The following is a 10,258-nucleotide window of genomic DNA, read 5'->3' on the forward strand; positions in this document are numbered from 1 at the left end:
AGCTGAGCACTTTATAGATGTCTCTGCCGTTTTGCAGCAAGTACCTTGGTCAGTCTTAGTGAGTTTTAGGCATTATATTTATATCCTTTTCGAAATATATGTAGATGTTATGATTAGTTTATGACTCATGGGTACTATTTAGTTGTAGTTTAGATTTGATTCAAGGTGCTTGAGTTAAGGTTTAAGGTTTTTTTGGGTAAGATTACTCATTTTGAATACTTCTTGCGCCTCTGAATAAGCTTTCAAACTACTATTTATGCATTATTTGTCTAAGCATTTTGTTTGTGATCCTTTGAACAACAGTGGTCAGACAAAGATGCCTATAACCAGACACTGCTGAAGCTATGGGGTCTGTTCAAGAAGAATTATGAAGGGATCCATACTTACCAAGTAGAGAGGGGCAGTAAACTCATAATGTTTGTATTACTTGTAATTTGTATTTTCAAGACTTGAATTATTGTATGACCTATTAAATTATAATTTTATAACAGAATTTGCGGATTAAATGTAATAGATTTACAATCCATACATGAATAATATGTCATACGTACTTTGTTACAGTAGTCACAACGTTCGATGATGATGTGTCATGTTATACTTTTTGACCGACATTAAAAATGGATTGGACAATGACATTAAAAAAAAAGACAATAATCGTAAAAAATGGAAAATAGTTTTGGACTTTAATTTTGGTTTAAAACTGACATTAAAATTGGTTCAAAACTGACATTAAAGGTCAAAATTCTCGTAGGGTAGGTTCATACATCAACACAATAAAACCTTTTCTACTTCCCATGCAGGATGTAGTTGACAGAGAAAAAAAGGGCAGAAAAAGCAAAAAGTCAAAACCTCAGTAAACCTTCGGCATCAACTATACCAATAGACCATTGCCTCAAAAATAATAAAGATTAACCTAACATCAAAAACTAGTAATTACAAAGTAAAAACATACAGTGTTAAACAAAAGTTGCAAAAATTTTATATACTAAGCTTTAAAAAGGAGAAGAAGAACCTCTTCATTAAATATGTCTCCTAGACCAATAAAACTTATATATCTGGTATATAGAGTTCTCAACTAAAACTATCATGACAAAGTAAAAATGGAGGACCACAAGTAGTAATTTCAATGTAAAAAATAACCTTCTATATATCAGGAGCCTTTCCTATTCATGTAATTGATGAAGATTTCTAAAATTAAAATATTGACAATCAAAATCCATAAACTATCAAACTTCATAAATGAATATATAAAGCAAGAAAAACTAACATTCTTTTCAAATTTTGACTACAAATTGTTCCTGCAGAATCCCAATTTCAAGTGTAGCATACAAAGGCTAACATAAGGAGTCAAAGTTAACTAAGAAAACTTCACTCATGGATCATAGCAACACTCCACGAAATAATGAAAGGAAAGATACCACAGAGTATGAGCTCAAAATTTTGTAGATAAAAGAATAAATGAGATGAAAAAGTAGCCAAATAAACAAGAAAATCTTATACTAATAGAGTATCTTCAAACAAATCCTAGAAGTGCAACTATTTGGTTGAGCAAAGTAAACCTTGTTTTTCTATGACCATTCATGACTGTATAGTAGTGGAAAGCAATTATGAACAATCTACAAATATTGAATTGATAGCTTCTAGTTACTCCAAGTACATCATAAGAAACGGTTAAATAGATATGTTATAAAAAGTCATATTTGTTGCAGTAAATAGAAGAAGAAATAGAGAGAAACTAAAGAAAATGATCTACAAATTTGTTTATAAAAACCTCTCGGGAAATTTGAAATGATTATGTAAGCCATGTTTGGGGCTTCTGGTCCGATTCTTCATAAGTGGCTGCAAATTAAACAATCCACCAATGCAGAGTTTAGAGATGAATCCAAAAAGGTATGAGGTACTTAAGACTCATGAGGCTCCATACAACTACTAATTTTTTTCACATCTACTAAATTTTTTCACAAGAAATAATCAGCAAAATATACTGAGAAGTATGTTAACGTAAGACTTTTAATCCACATGTATTTAAATCATCCAAAAAACTATAGCGTTTCATAATGGAATGACTTACCAACTCACTGTTTTGAATGCTATCTCTCCCATATACCACATCTAACTGCAATCGTACCTTATAAGCACACGTAGCACCAAGTTTGTCAAGGCAATAAGAGATCTTTAAATGGTCACTTTTTCATTGGTTTAAACTTACTGTCTACATCTTTATAGTAGCCTTGCCATTGCCCCTTGTGAATTTGGAAAGAAAGCAATAACAAGACTAAATATTTTGTGGTTCGATCTTATATAAACTCTTTCGTATTGAATATCCCTGCTAGCATGTCTAATACACGAATGATTAAGATCAGACCATTTGTAGCACTTTACAACATTTGTAATATCTACAATTGCGCCATGCAATTCGTACTGCATGGCGAGATTCCTCTACCACTCTATAAATGGAGGTTCGAAAAGTGTCTTCACTTCATCAAATTCAAATCAAAAAATTGAGTACTAGCACGTATGGCTATGGATGCAGCAAACAGGCTTTCTGCAATTGCAGCCGAAATGGGGCAACTGCAAAATCAGATTCAAGATCGTCGTAGCGTAGAGTGCTAAACCACTTTTTGAGGAGTGTTAGAACACTGGATCCTGCCTGGAAAGAAGCGCGCTCACCAGGATAAGGTTTTCTTCCTTTATCCATATACTACAGACCATTTAGGTTATCACTTAACACATGATCCACTTGTATGTCTCCACATACATGCTTAAGTTACAACGATAACCAATGATCTTAGTTTATTGGTTTGTGGTTAATGCAACTAAATATCTCATATTTCATAGAATGAAGTGAATAAATATCTCATATTATATATCACAAAGTTGTTTGTTCATACAGATATTTACAAACTAATGGACCCTACGAGATTTAGGGTATTAACCTCAATAGTAAACCTGTGTGTTTCTTCTTCTTATCTTTATCTTCTTTGTACAATCGACTGTAATCTTTCTACAAATCGCGCAAAACTATCTTGCCTTCAAATCGTATCGAATTTCAGAGCATCGAGTAGAAACATATCTAGTATCAAGGATTTGACAGAGTCTTTCTCAACCATTTCTTCATCATCTTAGTGTTGATCTTGAGTAATTGGGCCTAAAAAATGTTGAATAAGCCAACAATTTGTGGTATCAGAGCATTTGAAGATCATTAAGGTTAGCATTCTTGGAGCATCAAGATACTCAAGAAAACCAGTCTCAATACTCTATCGGATCAGTGATGGCTGTTGTAAGATTTGAAATAGAGAAGTTCGATGGAAAGGGTGATATTGGTCTGTGGAAGGCCAAAATCAAAGCTATTCTTGGATAACAGAGAGCTTATAAAGCCCTTCTAGATTCGTCGACTCTGCCACCTACATTAACAACTCAAGAAAGGGAAGACATGGAACTTACAGCCTATGGAACTTTGGTTCTTAATCTCAGTGACAACATCTTCAGATAGGTGATTGATCAAGACACGGCCTACAAGATGTGGGTCAAGTTGGAAGGTCTCTTTGCAACCAAGGATCTCCCCAACAAGATGTACCTAAGGGAAAAGTTCTTCAATTTTAAGATGGATGCTGCCAAACCAGTATCAGACAATCTAGATGAGTTTAAGAGAATAGTTTTCGAGTTCAAGAGCTTGGCAAAAAAAATAGCGATGAGAATGAAGCCTTTGTCTTGTTGAACTCTCTACCCAAAGCCTATAAAAAAGTGAAGAATGCCTTGAAATATGGCAGAGAGTCAGTTACCACTGATGCCATTATTTCAGTATTGAGAACTAGAGAGTTGGAGCTTCAATCAGTCAAAAAGAAGAAGCCTTGTGCAGAAGGGTTGTTTGTCAAGGGCAAGAACAAGCAGAATCAGTCAAAAGGGACTAAAAGTCAGTCTGTGAAGAGCAGAAACCCAAAACCAAGTTGAGATGTAACTACTGCAAGAAGAAAGAGCACTTGATGAGGGATTGCTACAACTTAAAACGGAAAAATCAGGAAAAAGAGAAGGATCAGAAAAGAAAACAACCAGAAGCTTCAGTGGTTGAAGGGTCCTACTTCTATTCTGATGCCTTAGCCTCTACTAGAAACAAAACCAACCAAATAAGTCCTCTTGGGAAGCATGACTGGGTACTTGACTCCGATTGTACCTATCATATGACATCCTTCAGACCTTGGTTTAATACCTACAAGGATGTGAATGGAGAATCTATGTACATGGGGAACAATGAAGCTTGCAAAATCAAAGGGGTTGGTTCAGTATCCTTAAAGCTAAAGGTGGATCAATCAAGCTTCTCAGAAATGTGAGACATGTATCTTTACTCAAGAGAAACTTGATATCTCTGGGTATGCTTGACTCCATTGGGTGTGAGTTCAGAATCCTAAAGGTGATTAATGATTATAAGGTAGTGTTGGTTGGTGAAAAGGTCAATGACCTCTATATTGTAAGAGGAGTAGAAATGATGACTAATGTCTGCACTGTTTCAATAGCAAGCTAAATAAAAGCAAAATTGTGGCACAAAAGACTATCACATATCAGTGAGAAAGGGATGTAAGTACTGTCCACACAAGGTATATTACCCAAAGGGATTAATGAGCACATTAACTTCTGTGAGCACTGTATTCTAGGGAAAGCAACTAGACAAAGTTTCACAAAATCTCAGTATACCACCAAAGGAACATTGGATTATGTCCATTCTGACCTATGGGTGTTGCGATTCATACCTTAAATCTCGTAGGGTCCTGTAGTTTGTAAACACATATATGAACAAACTTTTTGTGATGTAATAATATGAGATATTTTATTCACTTTGTCTATGAAATATGAGTTATTTTAGTTGCATTAACCACAAACTAATAAATTAAGATCCCTGGTTATCGTTGTAACTTAAGCATGTATGTAGAGACATACAAGTGGATCGTGCTTTAAGTGATAACCTAAATGGTCTGTCGTATATGGATAAAGGAAGAAAACCTTATTCTGGTGACGCCACGAGTGTGGCCCGCTTTGTAAGTGTTATAAATGTTGTAAAGTACTACAAATGGTCTAATCCTAATCATTTGTGTATTAGACATGTGAGCAGGGATGCTCTATACAAAGGAGTTTGTATAAGACTGGACCACGAAATGTTTAGTCTCGTTATATAACATCGTTCACGACAGAGACTTTCATTTTACTAGGATGACCATAGGTAACATGACCTTAATCCTGAGTGAGTTGTAAACTCCTGCATATGAGGGCGGTCTTTTGATTTGCATGCGTGCAAGTGGCCAGATCATCGACTCAAACCTACCACTTTGGTGATTCGTCTGATTAGGGCTGATTCTGAGGCTTGAACAATATGGCACAAGTAGATAATCTGGCCAATTTCACTCATTCACCGAAAAAGGGATAAGTAGATAAATTGCTCCCTTAAGGGCTGATTCTGAGGCTTGAACAATATGGCACCACACCTTCTCTTGGCCCAAGAAGTGTTTACTCATAGTGGGACTATGATGTATTGTTCATTAGAGGAATCAGTGGTACTTAAGGAGTTAGATGTAACTATAGGGGCAAAACGGTAAATTGATCCAGCTGTATTTACGAGCGATTTGTGAAGGGTCATCATATTGTTGATTGGTTATAACCAATGGACACAGAAATATATCTGTAATGCGAAGAGTGCAGTTGTCGGTCTTTAATGGAATGTTCGATAGTTAACTGATGGTGGATATCGTGATTAAAGAGTTTAGTTAGTTATTCATATACCGTTGGAGCTTCAAGCTACAGGTCCATAAGGTCTCCTTGGTAGCTCAATGGATTCATGTTGAGAATCAGTTTTTGGGTTAGTTTGAAGTGTTCAAATTAACGAGGGGGAAATTAATTATATATGATATAACTAAATTGATTCAATTATATGTGATATAATTGATTTGATGTATTAAATATATTATTTGGAGGAATTAATATAAATATGATTTATATTAAATGCCATAAAGGAGAAAAAGAACTATGGTTTATATATTGCATGAGATGTGATATTAAAACCATAGGTTATAAATATAATATGATAAATTAGTTATTATATTTATAACAAAATAATTATGAGATAGTTGTGGTTGGTTATCTTTTTCTTTATTAACCAATTGAGTGGGAAGTTTTAATTAGTTTTGGTAACTAATGGATAAAATGAAAAAAAAAATTCATTTTTTCATAGTTGATTGCACATAAGGTAGATTGATATATGATAGCCTTGAGAGTGTAAACTATCAAGCATCGAGTTTGCTAAACGATAGTTCCTCACTACTCAATGATCGAGTATCTAAGTCTATATGATAGACGTTCTCTCTTCTCCCACTTACTTGATCATTTAGTTCCTCCTTCCCTCTACCAAATCCATATAGAGCCCACACCTCCTAGATTCTCACACCGAGAATACCAAGGTAGCCTCTTGGTAGTGTCTAGTTTATTGTTCGAGTGTCGAGGATCGAGTGTTACTCGATTGTATTCAAGGATATACCAGAGGCATTGTGTTCGTACTATTGAACGTTCATGTTGTTGGATTGAGGAAATACGAGAAGAAAAAGTTCTTCAAAGGTATGATTCGCTCGATCCCTTTATTTTTAATCCTTGAAGCATGCTGTAATTTATTTGATGCATAACTATCCTGTGTTAGATTGTAAATGTTGTTGTTATTTCACAATGGGGTTTGGAACGATCTACTTCCGCTCATTGGTTGTAAGACCCGCACTCACTTTTTCTTTGTAACGATGTTTACTATTAAGTTAAGCAAAATGTTGGGTTAAGTATCTAAGTTAACTTCGATTTGTACATTCCAAAGTAAAAGATGAGTTTGAAACTAGAGAAAATGGTTAAGTAAGGAAGCTTAGCTCTCGTTCACATCATCTTGGCTTGGCAAGGGAAATTTTGGCTAAATGTTGATAATACTGAAGGATGCTTGTGAAGGAAATTGTGCACGAGGATTTCCATGAGCAGCAGAAGATCATTCCAAATTACAATTATATATGAACTTAACATTTACAGTCATAAACAAAAACATATGGTTATGCATTTATTATAGAAATTACAGCATGACACTACAAATAATTAAGGAGAAATGCTACACACATTTGTAGACTCATCGCCAAGGTCCTTAATCACGAATGCTCGAACACAGCAACCTCGAACGCTCGTCCAACATGACCGCTACACTACACGAACATCGTACACTCGAACTCAACGAACGCCTCAGTCACGAACACCCCAATAGAACGAACAGCCTCCACAGAACCTCGACAGTATCGAGTTGAGTATGACACCACCAAAAAGACTACCTTGGTATTCTCAGTGTGAGAATCCAGAGGGTGGGCTCTGTGTGGACTTAGTTTGAAGCAGAAGGAGGAGGAAACAACAATCGTGTAAATGATTGAGCAAGTGGGAGAAAACTGAACCTATTGTATAGGTCAATGCTCAATCGTTTAGCAAAAACTAAACGATCGTTTAGCTCATCGCTTAGCTGCGTGTCTGTCACCCACAAACACTACACGATTATTTAGCTCACTCCAAATTGTCGCTTAGTAAATCCTATTTACTTGACAACTTCCGTGAGATTATTTTCCGAGAGAGAAAATCTCAAAAAATAATTTTGCAAGCTTACCAACATTACTAAAATTAGTAAAACCAATTTTTCTTTTATCTCACGATTACCATGAAACCACCAATAACCTCCCACTCAATTGGTTATTAGAGAAAAAGATAAAATTATCTAATAATTAATATTATTATAAATATAAATGATAACTAACTTACCATAATATATTTATAACCTATAGTTTTAATATTTCATCTCATGAAACATACAAACCATAGCTCTTTTTCTATTTCATGGCACTTAATATAAATCTTATTTATATTAATCCTCCACTTGATGTATCTCATACACCATACCGATCATATCATATATAAATGAAATACCTCTTGTCAATTTGAAAATTTCAAATCAACACCAAGGATTCATCCTCAACCGAATCCATTGAGCTACCAAGAGGACCTTATGGACCTGTAACTCAAAGCTCCAACGGTACGTGAATAACTAACTAAACTCTTTAGTCATGGGATACACCATCCATTAACTGCCAGGCACTCCACTCAAGACCGATAGTTGAACTCTCCTTACCACAGATATATTATGTGTTCATCTTAACCAATTAGCAGTACGACAACCCTTCACAGATCGCTCGTAAGTACAGCTCGGCTAATAACCGTTATGCCCCTGTAGTTACGTCTAACTCCTTAAGTACCACTGGTCCCTTTAATGAACATAAGTCATAGTCCTACCATGAGTGAGTTCTCTCTTCCAAAGAGAAGTTGTGGCCACTATGTTCAAGCCCCGGAATCAGCCCTTAAGTGAGCAATCTCTCTACTTATCCTTGCTTCGAGAAAGGAGTAAATTCCATCTTATGGATTGAGTTATCAGTTCCCAAATCAGACAAGTCCTCAGAAAGGTAGACATGTTGAGTTGGCAATCTGACCACTCTCACCCATACTAATCAAAGAACCGCCCTCAATGACAGGAGTTCCCAAAACATTCAGGATTTAGATCGTCTCACATGTGGTCGTTTAGGTGAGATGTAAGTCTCTAGTATCAACGATGTTATATACAGAGTCTAGTCATCTCGTGGTCTAATCTTATACAAACTCTTTATATATGACACCCCCATTCGTATGTCTTCACATGAATGGTTAGGATCTACCATCTGTAGTAGTTTACAATACTTGCAAACATCTACAAAGCGGGCCACATCCGTAGTGTCACCAGGATTAGGTATCTCATCTTAATCCTTATACTATAGACCTATTAAGATTATCACTTAAGGCATGATCCACTTATATATCACATATACATGCTTAAGTTTACATAAGATAACCATGAAGATTTGTTTATTGGATATGAGTAAATGCTAGAATGAAATAACAGTTATTTTATTCATCAACAATGTGTATCATTACAAACAACAAGACTCCGGGAGAATTAGGACACTAATCCCAACAGCTTGAACATCGAGTAAACGCCAGGTGAGCATCGAGTAGATGCCACCGAGCATTGAGTAGATGTTGTCGAGCATTGAGTATATGTGAGCAAGGAAGGAGGCGAGTGTCGAGAGAGGGCGAGGAAGGCAAGTGTGTCAAGTTCGAGCATCGTGTAAGGGCACGTATCAAGCGAGCTCCCAATGTCGAGATCCTCATCGAGTAGAGAGTCCTCCCATCGAGTTTCCCCAACGAGTAATGAATTGCTCGAAACACTCAGATTTAAACGCTCAGTTTCAGACCTCTCTTTTAGTTACCTAGACAAATGGCTTAATCTCGACACTTGATCTCCATTAATGGTTGAGGTACCCGAAGGAGATTTCAGGTGAAGGGTTGGACATTAGTATAAAAAAGAATAGGACTTCAAGGGTTCGTTTTGGACATTCTACTCGAGCAAACTAGGCAAACTTGGTACCATTGGAAAGATCTTCGAGTCTAGTTGCTGAAATCGAGCCTTTGGAAGGGAGATCTCATTGATAAAAAGTCTGAAGATGGAAGAAAGAGTTGGAGGTTCTTTTTTGAGCTTTTTCGGGCACTCAACGAAGAATCATAGATCTAGATCGAACCACTTGGATTTTCGAGCTAAAACTTTAAGGTATTCTTGTGAACATCCTTCCAAGTAAGTTTGTAGAAGGAACCTTGGCAAGAAAAAGTATGTTTCGAGTTATATATATTTTGGGAAGTAACCCTGGAATCTTTACTCAAGCAGGAAGTTGGAGTTAGGGTCGTCAGGAAGGATTCGAGGGCCTAGGTTAAACCAAAAGGAGTTTCATGTTGAAACTTTGAGGCAACATTGGTAAAAAAATTACAAACATGTTTGGAGAAGGAACTTTCATGAAATGGGTTCTAGTTTTCAAGTTATTTACGTTAGAAATTGAATCTGAAAAATGTGGATGATTAGGCAATCCATTGCCAAGTATGAGCTTAGTTAAAGAGTAGTCTCAAAAGGGAGGCCAAGTAACAACTAAACTCTTATTCTTTTATGTGCAGGAACCAAGTCCATTGGAGAGGCACACAAAGCTTAGAAAGAACCAAGCCCAAGGATTTGCGAGTGACTAAATGTTTTCGAATATGTCCACAAAAGGGACATGCGGTTCAAATGAATTTCATGTTAATGTTCATGGTTTCCAAGCAACTAAAGTTATACTTTTATTTTAAATGAGTTTATGAA

Source organism: Benincasa hispida, chromosome 5, assembly GCF_027475165.1.
Source record: "Benincasa hispida cultivar pf3 chromosome 5, pf3_genome.v1.1, whole genome shotgun sequence".
Lineage (NCBI taxonomy): Eukaryota > Viridiplantae > Streptophyta > Magnoliopsida > Cucurbitales > Cucurbitaceae > Benincasa > Benincasa hispida.